The 18,809-nt window shown below is 43.8% G+C and overlaps 1 long non-coding RNA gene and 4 other non-coding genes across 5 annotated transcripts; 3 read left to right on the top strand and 2 right to left on the bottom strand.

The window, feature by feature from the left end:
- trnaw-cca (transfer RNA tryptophan (anticodon CCA)) lies at positions 1–72 on the top strand. Its single transcript has one exon. It is a non-coding gene; the product is annotated as a tRNA-Trp (tRNA).
- Positions 73–1,921: 1,849 nt separating this feature from the next.
- trnas-uga (transfer RNA serine (anticodon UGA)) lies at positions 1,922–2,004 on the bottom strand. Its single transcript has one exon. It is a non-coding gene; the product is annotated as a tRNA-Ser (tRNA).
- An 11,103-nt stretch (positions 2,005–13,107) lies between these two features.
- On the top strand, positions 13,108–13,179 carry trnaw-cca (transfer RNA tryptophan (anticodon CCA)). Its single transcript has one exon. It is a non-coding gene; the product is annotated as a tRNA-Trp (tRNA).
- Positions 13,180–14,938: 1,759 nt separating this feature from the next.
- On the top strand, positions 14,939–16,471 carry LOC146680689 (uncharacterized). Its single transcript, XR_014917938.1, has 2 exons — positions 14,939–15,959; positions 16,040–16,471. It is a non-coding gene; the product is annotated as an uncharacterized LOC146680689 (long non-coding RNA).
- A 1,998-nt stretch (positions 16,472–18,469) lies between these two features.
- trnas-uga (transfer RNA serine (anticodon UGA)) lies at positions 18,470–18,552 on the bottom strand. The gene has a single exon. It is a non-coding gene; the product is annotated as a tRNA-Ser (tRNA).
- Between the last annotated feature and the right edge of the window lie 257 nt (positions 18,553–18,809).

The raw sequence follows: 18,809 nt of genomic DNA, 5'->3' as shown, positions 1-18,809 counted from the left end.
GACCTTGTGGCGCAATGGTAGCGCATCTGACTCCAGATCAGAAGGTTGTGTGTTCAAATCAGGTCAAGGTCAGCCGAGAGCGAGAGCACTGCAGCCTGTGATTCCCTTCGAATAGGAGGTTTTTAGTTGCTTGTGGCATACTCGTCCAGAAATTCAGGTCCATGACTCATGACGTATCTCCAGTGAGTTGTTGATGGTGTCAGTGAACACTGTAGACAACTGATCAGCACAGTGCTTCAGGGTGGATGGAGGCACCGAATTTGGCCCAGCTGCTTTGCGTGGGTCCTGTGTCTTAGAGCGTCTGTTTACATCCCTTTCAAGTATGGAAAGAGGTGTGAAGGCACATGGAGAAATTTGTGAGCTTTACTGAGTGGTAGAGGTGATGGGGGAGCCGCAAGTGTTGACCGTCTGGGGAGGGGGCCCGGGTAGCCGGACGTTCCATTGTTTTCTGAAAGCACCAGGTGTGAATACATTGGATAGGTGTGAATAGTAGCTGAATTAGAGGGCTTCTGTTACAAAAAAGGGACAGAGAATGTACTGGCAGATGCGCTGTCACGTGGTTTTCGGGACCCCTAAGCGCCAAACATCTTTAGGGGAGATGATTGGTCTTGGGAAGGGGGGTGTTATGGCCCTGTCCATAATCTGTTTTGGTGGCTGTTGTTGTCTGTGCCTTTAAGTCTTTGCAGGTCCCGGAGTGGATGAGCTGACGGCTGCTGATTGGTCCCCTGGCCATGTGATCTTCTTCAAATCCCTCACCAGCAGTTGTCCCGGGGGAGCCACTGACAGCAGCAGCAGACCTGACCCTGGCCTCCAAAACCTGAGACTTTTGTGCCTGTGATTTTTGCGGCCTTTCTGAGTTTTGTATATAGTGTGTATATTAGCTTTCATTGTAAATAGCACATTGTACATAGCACTGCAACAGAAGGGGTGAGCTGCCGTATTGTTTTTCCTTGCACTGTTTTCTCCTGTTTATTTCAGAGGTCGATGGATCGAAACCATCCTCTTCTAGGCGCATCTGATTTCAGGACGTACTAAACAATTGTGCTAAGAAAGGCTTGCTTACAAGTCTGGGATATGTTTCCAGGAAGAGGCCATTCACCTTCCTAAAATTGCACAAAACAGACTAAACCCAGAAGTTGCCTAGAAGCAAATCCTAGTGAATATAACCTGTTCGCCACATCTTCTTCAAAGCCCATTCACTTTGTTACCTCAACAGCGTGACATCACCTGTTTGCAACACAAGAACAACAATGGAGGCAACGGTGTACCTGCTGCTAAAGTGACGGTAAACGGTTGGACCACTGTGTTGCTTTGGGTGTACCCAAATGGCTGGCTCTGTTTGCCGGGAGACCAGTGACCAGGTACTGCCGCCTAACTGAAAACCAAACGTAGCCAGAAAGGATTACGATTTGTCATTCTAGCCTTTCTATAGCAGTGATAACAAGTAGCCCCCTGCAACAATTTTGATGTCTTGTGTGGAAAGAAGATGGATTGGCTTTGCAGAGATTTTCAGAAGTTTTGGGCAGAGGGGCAGGTTTGTGGGACCTTGTGGGGCAATGGTAGCGCATCTGACTCCAGATCAGAAGCTTGCGTGTTCAAATCACATCAAGGTCAACCAAGAGTGACAGGACTGCAGCCTGTTTGAATTAATATGTGACTCAAAGTCTGTGCACATGCCACTGATCGACATCTCCCACCATTTTTGTTTATAAAGCCTGGAGAGAAGAAGAGGGACTCTCCTTGGAGACAAGCACATTTTGTACATGAATGATTAGTATGTAAGTACAGTGGTGTGAACCGGTGATTGGAGAACTGTCAATCACTCAATGCTCCTGGGCACCGTTGCAACTTTTGTATATGAGCCCCTCCGACTAATTGCAACCTTATCTTAGCAGAAAAAGAAGCACCCGTAACGCATTTTCGCTGTTAGCAGGGTTTGAACCTGCGCGGGGAACCCCCCATTGGATTTCAAATCCAACGCCTTAACCTCTCGGCCATCACAGCTCCTCCACTTCACCTGCACCTTTTGGCCTGTGGTGAGAGATGCCTGCTCCCTGCTCCAACAGCGCTGGTTCTTTTGGAGATCATCACATGCCAGAACACTCCCTACTCAGAAGTCACTTCTCTGGTAAATACCATTAACAGTCGTTGAAGAGACTGAAGGAAATTGCCGTCCCGGGTTTCCTCCGTGGCGTGAGCGATAAGCAGAGTTTTGTCCTTTCCTTATAAGACTCCTAATTATTCAAAGTAACACTCAGGTATGCCGTTCAGCTGGGTTAGTTACGATATCGGGAGCAGTTAGGAGAACAAAGTGATACAGAGACTGTTCAGATTGCTTTCCCAGAATCAACTCAAAGGTTTATTTGGTACACAGCAGTTTATATAGAGAAAAAAAAGGTTCGTGTGTCAGCTTTCCCAGTTCAAACCGGTACAGACTAAATAAGGAAACGTCTTCCTGCCTTCTGAGCAAAGTATCCCTTGTGTAGTTTGTCAGTTCAGCTATAATTTATGATCATCCCAGCAAAATACACTCCTAGACATAAAATACAGAGTTCTTTCATTAGTGAATTCTGAAACAAACCACCTAGCCTTTAACGAGCCTTTTCCAGGAGATAAAGAAAAAGGGAGGATGGGAGTAAGGAAGTGGTCTCATCTCTGTGGTGTTTTCGACCTTGGGGTACCAGCTTGTGAGTCTTACACATTAATTCTTGGGTCACAGAGAAAGAGAAAAACAACTAGTAGATGGGCCTTATTGAGTAACAGTTTTCCTGTATAAAACAATATCCTGTAAATGCTAACCGTGGTATCAAAATATCACAACAGTTCTCTCCTTTTATCATGAAATGATAACATAGTATAAAGACAGAATGTAATAACATAATATAAAGATAAATCATAAATGTGAAACAAATCATAAATGTGAAACAAATCATAAATGTAAAAGAAATCATAAATGTAACTAGTCCTTCGAGTAAGCTTAATATCAAAATTTTAAAAAGAAGAAAAGAAAAAGAAGAAAATGTCATTCTCTTCTTTGACAATCGAGTAATTCACAATCTAATGCTCAATACATACATCAGGATCATCATCGATGACATCTGACACATAATCTGGGTCAATTTGTGCCAATTGCAAATACATTGAAGTAGCTGTACTAGTAGCTATACGGGTTATCATTGAACGTACACAGGGTACCACACAACAGACAATAATCATCAAAAACAAAATAATACATGCTACAATGGTTACAAAAGCTACAATTAGTTCCTTCCATTTTCCAAACGTGTCCTGCAGCCACTTGTCTAGCCACTGACCGTGACCTGCATTGGCTCTTAGTTCTATCTGCAATTCTTCAAGTTTATTCATAGCTTGTGTGAATGAACCGTTAGGGGCGGTATTATTGGGAATGAAAGTACAACAAACATCTCCGAACATCGCACAAACACCTCCTTTCTCAGCTAACAGCATGTCTAAGGCCATCCTATTTTGCATGGTCATTAAAGAGGTAGCAGACATCTGTTCTCCTAGGGCCTTAAGGGCCGTATTGGTCAAATTAGTAAGTCTTTGCTGATTGTAATAAACATAATTGATCCAGGCTACATTTTTGTTTACCTGTATATGCGGTATTAGTGAGACAAACCCTGCGGATATTTCCCCTTGTGCCTTTAATTCCCTTGGTATCCCGCGTGGAACCCCTATAGCATCTATGTAAACGTTATGTGAGTAAGTGGAGCGTTTTGTACGTCTGCTGGATACAGGCAGATCTGAGGTTTGTTGTATTAGTAGTTCTTGAGCTAAAGTTACTAGACCGCAGGTACCGGTCCAATTAACAGGTAAAGCCACTCTAAGGGTATTATTGCACATCCAATAAGCATGTGGGATTGGTCTGGTCAGGCGCGAAGCTGTAAAGCCTTTTAATATGCCTCCCCAGTACGAGTCGTTTAGTGTGTTGGGCGAATGCAGGATTGTGGAGTTATCCGAATGCGTACTTATATATGCATATATATAAGAAAACATATGTCTATGTTGTGTCCTGTCAACACTCGCTGCTAGCCATGTTTCGTTACAGCGTGCTCCTGGAGAGTCAGAAAAAAATGTATAGTTTTGCGCGTCATAATTTATGTTTTCAAGTTTTGGTCGGTGTATGCATGTCATCAAGATATTTGGGTGATGGCGCACCTGTTTTGGGGGCGAAAGAGGTTCAGTGCGGTCTTCGGGGCGCTTCATTGGGTTACAGGGGTGGGTAGAGTCGTTGATCATGCTGACATCCTTACTAGAGACTTGTCCTGTGTATATGAGTAGACAATCTAAAGGACTTAGTTCTACTCGCACCGTTTCAATCAGGGTTACTGTTAAGGGCCCCTTTTCATCATTTTTGAATAGCATCCTTGTCAGGGGAAAACCTGAGATTGGGTATCCCACTATAACCTGTTCTGGATTACCCTTTGAACAGACATAACAATTGCTGTTTCCTAAATCACGAGCAGCTGTTCTAGCATTTTCATACCAGGAGTTGACTCCTACTCTAGAGGGCGCATAAAATGGTTTATTAGTGGCGTCTATGTTGCCATTTACTGATTTTAGGGAACGTGAAGAGTGCATTAAGTAGGTGTCTCGCAAAATAGAGCATGAAGTATCGTCAGCAAAATATGACCTGCAGAAATGTGAACATGGTTGCAGTTTACAATACAAAATAGCAAAGAAAAATCCTAAGGTTAATGCGATAGGTATGATAAATAACCTAAATATATAAGAAAAACAGTTCTTCAGTCGTCTTCTGGCCTGGTCCCAGGTTCGAGAGACATTGAATAAGCGCCGTATGATGACAATGGGCATTTCATTTTCTCCATTATCAGGATGGAGTGAGTCTAGCTTTATCAGGTTAGACATCATGTGGTACTTTTGGCTTTCTATTCCTGCTGGATGTTCGAGTACCTTGCTGTGGCTCTTTCAGACGTTGTGTGTTAATCAGTGATTGCGTGTGTGTATGTACACTGGATCCGGGCGCTGGCTCGCCTGAGATGTCATCTACCCGTGTGTGTTTATTTGCTCTGGTTCCGGGCGTTGGCTCGCCGGAGATGTCGTCTGCTTGATCCGACGCCTGAGATGGTCCGATTGGGCTGGTCTTAACCCTGCTGGCATGAATCCACTGAGGTTGTCCGTCCGTAAGGATGCTGGTTCTCGTCACTGCCAGTACAGTCTGGGGGCTGGAAAACGCGGCCTCCCCGAGTGTCCTTGGTTTTAGTGACTTCACTAACACCGCATCCCCTGGTCTCCACTTGTGGGTTGGATCTGTGGAGGGGAGAGGCTGGGAGAGACAAACTTTCTGATAGTTATTATTCAGTGTTTCTACCAGATTGTGGACATAGTCGGACAATGCAGTGTCTATGTCCCCTTCCAATAGCGGTGCCCCTCTGGAAGCTGACCATGGTGTTGGAAATGGTCTTCCCATGATTATTTCAAATGGAGATAATTTGGTTGCTGCGGATGGAGTCATTCTAATCTCACAGAGGATTTGAGGAAGTAGTTTGACCCAGGTCATTCCTGTTTCTATCATTGCTTTAGTCAGGCGATTTTTTATGGTCCTATTCATTCTTTCTACAACTCCTGAACTCTGAGGATGGTATGGCACATGATATTTCCAGTCTATTCCTAGAGTTTTAGTACACTTTTGAATTACTTCTGATGTAAATGAAGGTCCTCTATCACTGTTAATTTGGTGAGGTATTCCGAATCTGGGTATTATTTCATTGCACAACTTTTGACAGACTACTTCTGCAGTTTCTTTTGAGGTTGGATAAGCTTCTACCCATTTACTAAATTGATCCACTATTACCAGTAAGTACTTGATGCTTCCTTGTGCTGGCATATGTGTGAAATCAATTTGTAATGTATGAAATGGAAAATCTGGTTGTGGTAAATGCTGATGTTTCGCTTTTGGTTTTCCTACATTAGTTCATGCACATGTTAGACAGGTTGCTAATATGCTTTTTACTGCATGCAATGTTTTCTCAATTACAAATCTTGATTTTATTGCCCCTATTACCCCTCTTTGTCCGACATGACTCACACCGTGAAAATGTCGGACAAGGACTGGCAGCAGGGAAGATGGGAGGGCAATCAAACCCTCAAGGTTTTTATATAGGCCATCTCTGTCATCTAAGGTACAGCCATTATTCTCCCAATAGGTGTAATCACATGCAGAGGCTTGCTCTTGTATGAATTTTAAATCAACATTTGTTTCCAAATAGTCTGGGAGTGTAACAAGTGGCAGCTGTAGGGGCACAGATAATACTTCCTGTGGAGGTGGGAGCTGTGACGCAGCTGCAGCTTTGGCTGTCACGTCTGCTAGAGCATTACCTGTTGCTTCGTCTGTGTCAGCTGTACTGTGTCCTTTCGTTTTTACAACTGCAACGGCCGATGGCAGCTGTATAGCCTGCAAAAGTCTCTGCACAAGATCAGAATTAGCAATCGGTTTTCCATCAGCAGATCTAAATCCTCTTTGTCTCCACAATGTGCCAAAGTCATGTACGACGCCAAACGCATAGCGGCTGTCTGTGTAAATTGTCACACGCTTATCCAAATGGAGCTCACAGGCGCGTATTAAAGCCATGAGCTCTGCTTTTTGTGCTGAGTGAAATGGTAATGAGTGAGCCTCTAGTATGATGTCAGGCAATGTCACCACTGAATAGCCACAAAGAAATGAGTTGTCATTCGGCCTTGAACAGGACCCGTCCACATAAACCGTGGCTGAGTCTGGGATAGGTGTTTGCTCTAAATCTGGACGTGGTGCCGTGGATTCCTGTATACGTGTCATGCAGTCATGATCGTCAAGCCTGTCTGAGCCATCCTGTCGGTCAGAAGAACACAGCATATGGATCAATAAATGTGCTGGCGAATTGGGTGTGCTGCTCGCTTTTATGGTGAGGTTTGCTGTGGAGGTCAGTGTAGCTTCATAACCTGAGCGACGTTGTGCGGTCATGTGTTGTGTAGTTATGTTTGCTAGAATGGTCGTGACCTGGTGATTGGTGTGTAGAATAGTGTCATGTGAGAGTGTGAGCTTCTCGCAGTCCCTTATCATGATAGAGCAAGCTGCTACCGCCCTCAGGCAGGCCGGCATCCCCTGAACTACTGCTGGCAATACCTTTGAATAGAAGGCTACTGGACGGTAGCCACTGCCATGCTCTTGGGCCAGTACACCTGTGCAGGTCGTGCCGTTCTCTGTAACGTACAGATGGAAAGGTAAGTGGTAGTCAGGCAGACCCAAACAAGGGGCGGAGGTCAGCGCTCCCTTCAATGCATTGAAAGAGGCAGTCATTTCTGTTGACCACAGTATTCGAGGAAGCTTGTCTTTTTTGCAGCATTCACGCAGAATGTGGTCATGAAAAGAACAGTCTGGTATCCACTGTCTGCAATAGTTCACCATGCCTAAGAAGGACAGCATTTCCTTCTGTGTAGTAGGCCGAGGGACGGAGGTCACAGCTTTGACCCTGTCTGCAGTCATGGAACGTTTTCCGTGAGACAGTGTAAATCCCAAATATTGAACAGAAGTCTGACAGTACTGCATTTTCTTTGCAGATGCTTTGTGGCCAGTCTTTTGGAGGTGCTGGAGAAGCATGTGTGTAGCAGTTTGACACAATTCCTCACTCGGAGCACAGAGGAGGAGATCGTCCACATACTGGATCAGAGTACAGCCCTCAGGAGGAGTAAAGCTGTCCAGGGTAGCACGGATCACCATTGAGAAAGCAGCAGGGCTGTCTATCATGCCTTGAGGCAGACGAGTCCAAGTGTACTGCTTATTTCTATGTGTGAATGCAAATAACGGCTGTGTGTCTTCATGCACAGGCACTGAGAAAAAGGCAGAGCATAAATCCACCACGGTAAAATGTGTGGCTGTGGATGGAATACATGTCAATATGCTGGGGACATCCGGAACCAGAGGTGGCAAAGGGATAATGACTGCATTAATTTGTCTTAAGTCTTGTGTAAAACGCCATACGCCAGGTTTGTTAGGCTTTGGCACAGGATTGACAGGAGTATTATATGGAGATACTGTAGGCTTTATCACTCCTGTAGTCAATAAATCTCCTATGATGACATCTAGGGCTGAGGCTTTTTCGACAGAAATGGGATATTGCTTGACATATACTGGCTTGTTGTTTTTTAGCTGTGCGTGATAAGGTATACAGTCAATAAATCCTACATCATTCTCACCTTTAGACCACAATGTCATATTCTGGTATTCAGCTGGCAACGTAAGTGCAGAAATAGTACAGTGGATAGGATAGGTTAGATCTATGTGTCGACATGGTGTAGTTATGTCATAACCTATGTCTGAGTTATGTGACAAAACCACTGTTTGGCCTTCACTTGTGTGAGCAGTTATCATGTTGTTGAACAGTGTGAGAGAAACAAAAGTGTGGCTCCCAGATATGGGATTACCTGGCAGTGGTTTTTGAACACGTCTTTGGCACAGTGTGTGTCGTGGAATACCAGACAAAAAGGTGTTGAGTTCATTCTCTGCTGAGCCGTCCAGCTGACACAGAGGCTGTTCCTTCTCCATGGTACATAAGGCAGAGAAAACATAGCTGTTATCAGTATCAGCAAACATTTCACCTTTTGTGTTAAATGAAATACACAAATTCATTTTTGCCATTAAATCTCTGCCTAATAAATTCACAGGCGAGTTTGGAATAATTACAAATGGATGATATGTGATTTCATCTGGTTTAGAGCCCCAACGTGTCTTTAGAGAATGAGTTTTAGGGCATTGCACTACAGTTCCATTAATTCCCATAGTGTTGATGCACACAGAGGACACAGGCCCATTATAGAATTTCCCAGACAGTGAACTTTTAGTGGCTCCACTATCCACTAAAAATGGGTATTTCTTACCATCTATTTCTACTTGTAGCATGGGCAAATGTTCTGTGTTAGGGGACAGCTGCAGATGCAGCATCGTGTGTAGTGCTTCACACTGCTGTCCCTCATCCTCACCTGGGCCTCCCTAGTAGCGACCCAGCCGGGGATTATCAGGTGATGGGAAAAGATCATGGTGAGAATTGTAACGCACCCTTTCCCATTCTGATTCATGCTCTGGGTGTCTGCGGTTACTGGAAAACTGAGCTAAATTTGCACCTCTAGCTTGTCTGCCTTGTGGGTTATAATGTGGGTTGTAAGGCTGCAGCCTAGATGTGGGGCCATTATTGCATGTTTCTTGTGGTTGCCAGTTACCTTGACTGGAAGAGCTCTGCTGACGCCTAGTGGCGGGAACTTGTACTGCGTTCTGTGGTCGAGGCGTGTGTGCCCTGTTGGTGGCTGCAAAGCGACATTCTCTGGACCAGTGTCCTACCCTTCCACAGCAAAAACAAACATCTCTACTCTTACCATTCCGTCCTCTGAAACTTCCTTGCTGTGCTGGAGCGGGTAATCCTGCATACATTAATTTCTCACTTTCATCTGAGCCTTGGACATCAAAATTCAACATCATCTTAACACTGTTAGCTTTTGTGATAGTAGGAAAAAGGTCTGCACTGGCCTTCAGTTGTACAAGCTTTAAGAAAGCATCTTTACTCAATTCGTAGAGATTATCAGTAGCTGTCACTTTTAGCAACTGAGAGCATTCAGGGTGGATATTGTTCAAAAAGGTGGTGATGAAAATCTGATCATTACCATCCTCTGGCATGCATGCCTCATCAGTCCAACAGTGCATAAAGCGTTTTATGAATACTAGGATAGATTCATCAGGCTTCTGTTTACACATAGTTACTGCATTTAAGTCAATTTTGTCTCTGGACATTGTGAGCAGGAATTTCTTTAGATTCTTAAAGAAATCGGCGACTTTGTCATTATTTACCCACAAAAACTCTACAGTTGTGGATGCTTTATCATGCTTTGGGTCTAATTCACCTATCTCTCTTATGAGTTGTGACTCGGTTACTCCAGGAATGCATTGACACAATATGTACCTGTAATCCGGACCACCCAAATGGTGATATCTGGTACTTCTCTGTAGTGCAGAGACAAAGGCTGTAGGATTTTTAAGAGGATCGGGAAGCTCTTTAATAGTTGTCACTAATTCTGAGATTTTAGGGGGCTGAATACAACACTGATCTCCTATTATAATAAAGGGGTAAGCGTCATTGACGTCACTAGATTTTGGGTCTGTTTGTTTACTACCGCGAGTGTTGGCGTGAGGACCTTTGTCATTCCGGCTTTGTTTTTCCTTTTTTCCTTTTAGATAAGTCTTTATTAAAGTTCGGGTAACAGGTATTTCTTTAGCTACCTCTAAACCTCTAGCTACGATATCGTGGCGTTTCATGTGGGTGTCTATTGTGGACACTGCCTGATGCAAAAGTTTTTCTTCATAGACGTCTAAATTGTTTTTCATAAGTTCCTCACATTCTTCTTTCAAAAGTTTTTCTCTCTTTCTATGTTCTGCTAATTCTTCCTCGCGGCGTATATATTGTTTTTCCTGATCTTGTTCAATTAGGTGGCTGAGACCCGTTGCATGTGATTCAGGTTTTTTGTCACTGTCTTTTAAGCTGGTTGGATCAAAGCGCTGACGTTGTTTGCATGCGGCTGCGGCAGCAACTATTAATTCGGTCTCATCTTCGTAAGGCGGCGGGGCTGTAGGCTGAATGGCTGAGCATGCAAGACTAGCTTTTCCCGCGGTAGATTTATTTTCTATGCTGGAGCCTGCACTAGTTTTATTTGATGTAAAAGTATCTACACCTGGTTCCGGTCCTTTTGTCCATAGCGGTAACATTTGATGCATCACGTCGCGGCATTCTATCATATATTTTCTACAGGACTTTTTAAGCAGACTACTTTTCTTATCACAAATGATATTCAACATTTCTACTGACCTGTTTTCTGGCGATAATTGTTCGGGATAAGGCTCCGGAAATAAATTAGAATGCATTGAACTTACAGTCCGTAAGTTGTAAACAAAGTCAGTCACATAAGCACTCCCGCATGTTCTGGATACGTAATCATGGAAGTCTTCGCCGATTCGTGGACGTGGGTTACACGTAACCGGAAATGGGAGTCGTACTGAGCTGTTGTTTGAGACTTTAAATTTAATTTTTTTTGGTTTTACAGGTAATTTTGATTTTTTATCGGACTTGTCTGTGGTTTTTAAATTATTCTGACCCATGTTCAGTGATTTCCAGAGGGGTTTACACGCTTGAAGGATTTAGGTTAGTATTTCGCTGCGGCACAGCTGAGGTTACTTTAAATTTATTGCTAGCAATTTTTGTTTGGGTGAGCAACTCTCACTTAGCGAGCAACTTCTCGCTTAACGAGCAACTTCTCGTAAAACAACAGGCAACTTCCTGTGTCTTTCTGCTTTTAATTTACTGCTTTTAACCCTTGTATGGTAATCGGGTCTGTGAGACCCGTGTTCAGTTTTCTTTTCTTTCGTTTTTTTTTTTTTTTTTTTTTTTTTTAACAAAATTTAAATATTCAAGACAACAGGCAACTTCCTGTGTCACTTTTTGGTGAGCAACTTCTCACTTAACGAGAAATATTCAAGACAACAGGCAACTTCCTGTGTCACTTTTTCTGAGTGAGCAACTTCTCACTTTTTAACGTACGTTTCAAGACAACAGGCAACTTCCTGTGTCCACCAACACCACACAAGGGTTAATTTACTTTATTCGGGGACTGAGGAAGTCGTCAGTGTATCTCTCTGGATCACTAAGTGAAACTTCGTCAGCATATCCCGTTTCTTTATGGATCGATCACTGAGAGAGGCATAATACGGTCTCATATAAATATTAAAGACGTGTATTTACCTTCTGTCAGCGGATCCCACTTCTGACACCAAAATTGAAGGAAATTGCCGTCCCGGGTTTCCTCCGTGGCGTGAGCGATAAGCAGAGTTTTGTCCTTTCCTTATAAGACTCCTAATTATTCAAAGTAACACTCAGGTATGCCGTTCAGCTGGGTTAGTTACGATATCGGGAGCAGTTAGGAGAACAAAGTGATACAGAGACTGTTCAGATTGCTTTCCCAGAATCAACTCAAAGGTTTATTTGGTACACAGCAGTTTATATAGAGAAAAAAAAGGTTCGTGTGTCAGCTTTCCCAGTTCAAACCGGTACAGACTAAATAAGGAAACGTCTTCCTGCCTTCTGAGCAAAGTATCCCTTGTGTAGTTTATCAGTTCAGCTATAATTTATGATCATCCCAGCAAAATACACTCCTAGACATAAAATACAGAGTTCTTTCATTAGTGAATTCTGAAACAAACCACCTAGCCTTTAACGAGCCTTTTCCAGGAGATAAAGAAAAAGGGAGGATGGGAGTAAGGAAGTGGTCTCATCTCTGTGGTGTTTTCGACCTTGGGGTACCAGCTTGTGAGTCTTACACATTAATTCTTGGGTCACAGAGAAAGAGAAAAACAACTAGTAGATGGGCCTTATTGAGTAACAGTTTTCCTGTATAAAACAATATCCTGTAAATGCTAACCGTGGTATCAAAATATCACAACAGAGACCATTGTGTGTGAAGTGTAAGGTCGTTTAGTCAGGTAAGATTTCATTCAAGGCTGACAGCACTGGTCTCCTACCCCCATGAATAGCATTTTGGTGCAGACGGCACAAGGAGCCTCTCCAGAGCAGCTTGTGTTTGAGACAGGAGATCATCACGTACAAAAGCACTCCCTTCTGAGCAATCACTTTTTAGGTGTGTGTGAGAGGAAGGTCTTTTATTTTTAGACACTGTCCAAGGACTTTGTCTTTCTCTGACAAGCATCAGTAACAAATATGCATTGTTAAGAATTTGTCTAGCTGGCTTGCAAAGCTCATCAGAGCGTGAGCACTGAATGACAGACACTATATTAGGCCTTTGATTGACTACTGCAAGCGCACTTCAAACCTCGATTTGTATTCTTTTCTCAAAGAGGAGAACCTTTCAAGTATAAAGAGAGATTCTACGTGTGCATGTTGACATGCATGGTCGGAAATGACATGCGTCTTCGGCACAACCTCTTTGCATTCACAAGTTGAACAACCTCCAGTTGCAGAAAAATTGCTTGTGTGGAAAGATGGTCTGGCTTCTCAGAGATTTTCAGAAGTTTTGAGCAGAGGGGCACCTTTGTGGGACCTTGTGGCGCAATGGTAGCGCATCTGACTCCAGATCAGAAGGTTGCGTGTTCAAATCACGTCAAGGTCAGCCGAGAGTGAGGGGACTGCAGCCTGTGATTCCCTTCCAATAGGAGGTTTTTAGTTGCCTGTGGCATACTCGTCCGTCTGTCCAGAAATTCAGGTCCATGACTCATGACGTGTCTCCAGTGAGTTGTTGATGGTGTCAGTGAACACTGTAGACAACTGATCAGCACAGTGCCTCAGGGTGGATGGAGGCACCGAATTTGGCCCAGCTGCTTTGCATGGGTCCTGTGTCTTAGAGAGTCTGTTTACATCCCTTTCAAGTATGGAAAGAGGTGTGAAGGCACATGGAGAAATTTGTGAGCTTTACTGAGTGGTAGAGGTGATGGGGGAGCCGCAAGTGTTGACCGTCTGGGGAGGGGGCCCGGGTAGCTGGACGTTCCATTGTTTTCTGAAAGCACCAGGTGTGAATACATTGGATAGGTGTGAATAGTAGATGAATTAGAGGGCTTCTGTAAATGGAACTGAATAAAAATGGCAAACAAAACACTCGCATGCTGCAGGTATACAGAGAGCAATGCCATGTGATACATGTAAACACATAGTTGAAAGAAGTAAAGACTGCACCAAAGAGAAACTCACAAAATTATTGTAAAGAAAAAAACATTCAAATATCAAGTATAAGTTTTTCATTCCGAGCAAACAAACAGTTTTGAATGATAATGAAATCTAAAAGCAGCTTCAGAGCTGGGCTTGGCATTCTGAAGAAAGCTCATCATATCCAGGATAGTTTTTCACTGTGGACAATGTCACTGTGTCCGCTGTGTTGGATACATTCAGATTTCATGTCTAATGTCGGTGCTTGTGATTACAGACGGTATTACATCTCTACCGATGAGAACTACCATTGACAATCAGCGGGAAGTATTAAGAGCATCGAAGTGCATCAGCAGAGTGTGTTCGTGTAACAGAACGTCGATTTTAGTTAACTAAAGGTAAAATAAGGTTCATTGAAGAGAGTTCATGGGTTTATTTAGGAAGTAAACATATGCAACACCAAGTGTCAGTGTTTTCACGTCTAAGCGTTTACGTGACTATGCGACTCAGTGGCTCACACAATAAGCTCAGTGATTCGAGTTAGCAGCTAACGAGGAAATGGTTGGCTGACCCTAGCTTAAAATCTGTTGGGCCGCACACGAGACCTGACAAGCAGTCCAAGAAGCTTTGAAGCATTGAACGCTGAGGTGACAAAGATTTATAAAAGTCAGTGTTCAAACGGGTACCGTCCACCTTCAGAATTCCCACAGTTTGTTCATGCAAGATGTTATTGAAGGCCCACTTTTAAGCAGCGCTAGTCTTGTGGTACGTGTGGAGCAGAGTGGCGCAGCGGAAGCGTGCTGGGCCCATAACCCAGAGGTCGATGGATCGAAACCATCCTCTGCTGGGCTCGTCTGTTTTCAGGACGTACTAAACAACTGTGCTCCGAAAGGCTTGCTTACAAGTCTGGGATAGGTTTCCAGGAAGAAGCCATTCACCTTCCAAAAATTGGACAAAACAGACTAAACCCAGAAGTTGCCTAACTAAGAAGCAAATCCTAGTGAATATAACCTGTTCGCCACATCTTCTTCAAAGCCCATTCACTTTGTTACCTCAACAGCGTGACATCACCTGTTTGCAACACAAGAACAACAATGGAGGCAACGGTGTACCTGCTGCTAAAGTGACGGTAAACGGTTGGACCACTGTGTTGCTTTGGGTGTACCCAAATGGCTGGCTCTGTTTGCCGGGAGACCAGTGACCAGGGCCCTGTTTCAGGAAGCCGGTTTAGTGGAAAAACTGAGTAAGTATACCCTGAGTTAACGAAAACTCTGGGTTTTCGGTTTCACAAAGCGAGTTCAGCTGCAGCCTGAGTGAGTCACTATGACGACACACTCCGTGAAGCTAACCTGCCCCCTAGCAGGTTTACTACAACTAACCCTGACTGTCTCCGCCCCTTTGTCGGAAACCTGACAGTAGGAAGTGTCGGACATGGCGTGCCACTTCCTTGAAGAGCCAGTAGATCGTGAAGCCCAAATTCTCCGCAGAGCTCTCCGCCGGGAGAGAGTGATCAGAGCGCGTTTGGACATTTTATCATTTCCTGATGATTTTCTGTGTGAACGTTACCGTTTCTCAGCACAATCTATAATTTATTTGGATAACATCCTCAGGCCATATATTACGCATGTGACACATCGCGGACATGCTCTCAGTTCATTGCATATTATTTGTATTGCACTTCGGTTTCTTGCAAACAGGAGCTTTCTGTATAATATTGGTGACGCTGAGCACGTTTCCAAGGCTACCGTCTGTCGGGCAGTCAGGAATGTTACAGTTGCACTGAAACGTCTCCTGTACTCGTCTGTGGTGTTCCCCGGTCATAGACCCACAAGATTTATCAAAGAGGGATGCCACAAAATTGCAGGTATCAGGATGACCAAAACTTAATTTATGATGTGGTGATACTTGGACTACTACTTAAATTGCACATTTATTTTCAGGGTTCCCAGGCGTGATTGGCTGTACAGATGGCACTCACATTCCAATCATTGCTCCTTCAGTAAATGAAGGAGACTATGTGAACAGGAAGTCTTTCCACAGCATTAATGTACAGGTACATAGTTCCCTGTAGCATGTCAAACTAACAAATTATTTCATTATAGTAATGGATGCTAATTTGTGTTCTCTGCACTGTGAAGATCATATGTGATGCTGCCAACATTATCACAAATGTGGAAGCCAAGTGGCCAGGCTCTGTCCATGACTCACAAATATTCCGTGAATGTACACTGAGCACAAAATTTGGACATGGTGAGTTGAGAATACTTTAAAATATATAAAGACCAATTGCTTCAGGGACATTTGAACTGAAGTGTATCCTTCTGTCTTAGGAGAGTTCACTGGCTACTTGCTTGGTGATAGGGGGTATCCATGTTTACCCTATTTGCTTACCCCTTACCCTGACCCTGAACCGGGCCCACAGCAGCGATATAATCTGGCTAATTGCAGGACAAGAGCCAGAATTGAAATGACTATCGGAATGCTTAAGGCCCGGTTCCAGTGCCTGCAAAGACTCAGGGTCACCCCAGAAAGGGCATGTGACATTATTGTGGCATGTGTGATTCTTCACAACATTGCCACAATTAGAGGAGAACACTGTCCTTCTGAACCAAACATCAGCAGTGATCCAAACCATGAACATCCTGACCCTCCCACGGACATACAAGATGGAAGCGCAGTCAGAGACACCATATGTCACAATCATTTCTTTTGACCCATCACCTCAACATGTTGAAAGAAGAATAAACAGATTTCTTGTTCAACTGGCTTTATTGGTCGCCTGTATTTCCTGTACACAAAGTATTAAAAGATGTAAACCTCATAAAGTGTCTCTGTTGCTTCCTCCTCTGTAACAGCTGTCAATGTTTCTTCATTATTTTCCTGTAGTAAAGAAATAGACAACATTGCTGTTCTACTGTAAACTCATATAATCTGTGGAGTATTACTCACAACTGCATGTTGGTCTGGCTCAACAGGAGGCTGCACCAGATGCAGTACACCATCACCATCAACTGATAGAATATGAGGTTTATACAGGTCACTTATAACTTACAAGGGACCAAATGGCAATTAACAAACATACCAATCACCTTACACTTCATTGTCATTATGCTCTCAAAGACAACCAAGGCTGAGGGAAGGCAAAATCAGTCGGAAAATAACTTCACTACAAAATAATCCATTATGGTAAAGAGTTTATCAAATGAATGTGTCGCACTGCAAAGGTGACTGTGAAGAAAGGATGTATGCACATCATGTATTATTTTGAATTTACCCCTTATGTAGGCACTTGTGTCTTGCGGGGTTATTGACTCAGAGGATGTCCCCGCAGAGATGCCTTCGGCCACAGGGCGCCCACTGTTTTGGCTGAGGGCCAACTGCTCAGCCTCTGTGAGTGGTGGTGGTGGAGGACCCCCACCTGTTTTTCGGGCCTCCGCTTTTTTTCTGTTGGCTATAACGGGCCACATTTGAGCATACAGAGTAAGCAAATATGTACTTGTAATGTGCTCAGATAATTTCAATAAGTGCTTACAGAAAGAAAATTAATGTAGCCTCTAACTGCAATTGATTTACATGGGACAAACAGACCAAGCACTATGGCTCATAATACAATTACACCTTACCTGTTTGGACTATATTTTTATATTTCATTTTTACTTGCTGCCAGGCACGTTTGGGGCCTGTTGGGTTGCACCTGCGCTCACATCACATCACAAAATAAAATGTATAAAATAACAAATAAAATAACATATGATAAAATAACGTGTTAAATGGGTGGAAATCCCTAGATCAATGTTTATATTAACACTCACGCATTGACTCTGTCGGCTATGTTTTGCCATGCATGCTCCCTTTCTTTTGCAGCTGTGGCTGTGTTACTTTTTTCCGCGGAATTTGCATGTTATCGGCATATACTGCCATCAGAATTTCGGCCTCAAGCGCTGTGAAATACATTGACCGCGCCTTCTTTCCCTCCGTCTCCATGGTGACTCGCTTAATCTGTGCTCCGCTTATCAGGGCTTTATGTATCCTCGTCCGCGCGCTTCACTTGGGGTTAAAGCAACTCCGCGTTGACTGAACTACTTGTTATCAGCCTTTCTGAAACGGAATATTCCGAGTTGGACAGTTCGGGGTTACTCAACCGTGAGTGTCGTTTTTCACTCTGAGTTTTCCAAACCGGCTTCCTGAAACAGGGCCCAGGTACTGCCGCCTAACTGAAAACCAAACGTAGCCAGAAAGGATTAAGATTTGTCATTCTAGCCTTTCTATAGCAGTGATAACAAGTAGCCCCCTGCAACAATTTTGATGTCTTGTGTGGAAAGAAGATGGATTGGCTTTGCAGAGATTTTCAGAAGTTTTGGGCAGAGGGGCAGGTTTGTGGGACCTTGTGGGGCAATGGTAGCGCATCTGACTCCAGATCAGAAGCTTGCGTGTTCAAATCACATCAAGGTCAACCAAGAGTGACAGGACTGCAGCCTGTTTGAATTAATATGTGACTCAAAGTCTGTGCACATGCCACTGATCGACATCTCCCACCGTTTTTGTTTATAAAGCCTGGAGAGAAGAAGAGGGACTCTCCTTGGAGACAAGCACATTTTGTACATGAATGATTAGTATGTAAGTACAGTGGTGTGAACCGGTGATTGGAGAACTGTCAATCACTCAATGCTCCTGGGCACCGTTGCAACTTTTGTATATGAGCCCCTCCGACTAATTGCAACCTTATCTTAGCAGAAAAAGAAGCACCCGTAACGCATTTTCGCTGTGAGCAGGGTTTGAACCTGCGCGGGGAACCCCCCATTGGATTTCAAATCCAACGCCTTAACCTCTCGGCCATCACAGCTCCTCCACTTCACCTGCACCTTTTGGCCTGTGGTGAGAGATGCCTGCTCCCTGCTCCAACAGCGCTGGTTCTTTTGGAGATCATCACATGCCAGAACACTCCCTAGTCAGAAGTCACTTCTCTGGTAAATACCATTAACAGTCGTTGAAGAGACCATTGTGTGTGAAGTGTAAGGTCGTTTAGTCAGGTAAGATTTCATTCAAGGCTGACAGCACTGGTCTCCTACCCCCATGAATAGCATTTTGGTGCAGACGGCA

Source organism: Copadichromis virginalis, linkage group LG23, assembly GCF_057382275.1.
Source record: "Copadichromis virginalis isolate Kocher_CV1m ecotype Utaka linkage group LG23, C_Virginalis_male_GT1.1, whole genome shotgun sequence".
In the NCBI taxonomy this organism is placed as follows: domain Eukaryota; kingdom Metazoa; phylum Chordata; class Actinopteri; order Cichliformes; family Cichlidae; genus Copadichromis; species Copadichromis virginalis.
The sequence above is the reverse complement of the archived record's forward strand: the minus strand, read 5'-3'. Positions and strand labels throughout refer to the sequence as shown.